The following is a 2,404-nucleotide window of genomic DNA, read 5'->3' on the forward strand; positions in this document are numbered from 1 at the left end:
CCACGCCACTCGAAAATGTCAGTGGCGAGGGCCATCCATGGAAGTTCAGGGGCAGGCTGTTGCAGAAGTGGCTGGCGTTGCGGACGGGGAGCGAGGCTATTGCAGGTAGCGCAGGCGGAGACCTTGTCCCGGATGTATTCGGCCATGCCGGGCCAGTAGAATTGACTCTGGGCGTGTGACAGAGTGGCTTCGGCCCCAGGATGACCGCGGTGGGCGGATTCGAAATAGTGAGCGTGCAGCGCAGCGGGCACGACCACCTTGTGTCCCTTCACCACCACGCCGGCGTGCAGGACGAGCTCATCGCGGACCAGGAAGTACGGATCAGCACCGGCAGGTAGAGATGAACGACGGTCTGGCCAGCCCTGCCTGATGACGTCGGCAAGCTGCTGCAGGGCAGGATCCAGGGCAGTGTGCTTGACCAGGGATTGCATCTGCTGAGAAGGCACAATGTTAAGGTTAAGCACCATCAGGTCGGACGACTCGTACGGGTGTTGGGCAGTGGATAGCAGGGGTGCACGGGACAGCGTATCGGCCACAAACATGTCATTGCCTTTTCGGTACACAATTTGAAAGGTGAAGCGTTGAAGCTGCAGCATCATACGCTGCAGGCGGGATGAGGCGGCGTGTATCGGCTTGTTCAGGATGGTGACCAGCGGCTGGTGGTCAGTCTCGATAACGAAGTTGTTGCCTAGGATGTAATCCTTGAACTTCGAGCAGGCAAACACCACGGCAAGGAGCTCCTTCTCGATCTGAGCATAACGCTGCTCAGCAGAGGTCATGGTGCGGGAAGCATAGGAGACAGGTAGCTGCAGCTTGTCGTAGAGCTGCAGGCAGGCGGCACCGAGGCCGAACTTCAAGGCATCGCAAGTGAGGACGATGGGGCGCTTCAGGTCGAAAAATTTGAGAGTAGGTGCTCAGACCAACTGGGACTTCAGGGCTTCGAAAGCCGACTGATGGTGCGGGAACCAAACCCAGGCGACGTCCTTCTTGGGCAGTTCCCTCAAAGGCGCGCTCATTTCGCTGAGGTCGGGGATGAACTTCCCCAGGTAATTAACCATGCCCAGGAAACGCTGCAGGCTTGGCACGTCGGTGGGCGAAGACATACTGGAGACGGCAGCCGTTTTCTGCGGGTCGGGCTTCAGACCCGAGGCAGTGAAAACGTGCCCCACGTACGTGACCTCCGGGACGCGGAAACGGCACTTCTTGGGGTTGAGCTTGAGGTTTATATCGCGAGCCCGGTCGAGGACCTGGCGGAGGTGGAGGTCATGCTCGGCTACGTCCTTCCCGTAGACCAGGATGTCGTCCACGATTATGGCACACGGCAGACCGGCAAACAGCTGCTCCATGGTCCGCTGGAACACCTCGCTGGCAGAGTTGATCCCGAATGGCATGCGGAGGAAACGGAAACGTCCAAAAGGCGTGTTGAAGGTGGTCAGGTAGGAGGATCGCTCGTCCAGCGGTATCTGCCAGAACGAGCTCTTGGCGTCGAGGACAGAAAAGACAGTGGCCGGACCGACCTGTGCAGCGACGTCCTCTACAGTTCGCATAGGGTAGTGCGGTCGTTTGATCGCCAGGTTCAGGTCCTTGGGGTTGATACAAATGCGAATTTCACTTTGGTCCTTTTTCGCGGCAACGACCATGGTGGAGACCCACCGGGTGGGATCGCTCACCTCTTTGAGGATGCCCCAGGTGACCATGTCGCGCAGCGTTGATTCCACCTTGTCCTTCATGGCGAAGGAGACGCGGTGTGGCGGGCAGATCACAGGTTCGACTTCGGGGTCGACGACAATCTTGTAGCAGCTGGGCAGCTTGCCCAGCTTGTCGTCGAAACGGTCGGGGTATTCCCGCAGGGGGTCCATGAGGGTCCGCACCTGGCGGATGTCACGGTGGAAGGAGACCAGGCCGAGGTCTTGACACGCCTGGGCACCCAGCAAGGTAACGTTGTCAGAGTCTAGCAGATAGAAAGTGAGGGGCCGAGAGGCCTGCAGGATCTTGCAGTGCAGGGTTGCCTTTCCCACGGGAACGAGAACCCCTCCCCCGTAGGCATGTAGGCGGGAGTTGTCAACAGTAACTTTCTCATCGGTTCTTATCTTTTTGAAAAGGCTTGTTGACATTACATTTGTAACTGCCCCCGTGTCTAGTTTCGCAGTGAAGGTCGAGCCATTAACAGTAACTCTGACCGAAGGGTCTGCTATCAGGGCATGTGCATCTAAGAGCGAAAAGATGCCTGCCTCTCCCTGGGAGGAACTGGTATCAGACAAAGGGAGTTCTTCAGGCTGGTGCTGGGAACCAAACTCGCTATCAGCCTGTGCAATGATGTTTAACATTCTCCGTGGAGCGGGTACTGGCTTGCCCTTGGAGCGGCAAGCTGCAGAGAAATGGTTTAATTTCCTGCAAAAATTAC

This window comes from Amblyraja radiata, chromosome 27 (genome assembly GCF_010909765.2).
Source record: "Amblyraja radiata isolate CabotCenter1 chromosome 27, sAmbRad1.1.pri, whole genome shotgun sequence".
In the NCBI taxonomy this organism is placed as follows: Eukaryota; Metazoa; Chordata; class Chondrichthyes; order Rajiformes; family Rajidae; genus Amblyraja; species Amblyraja radiata.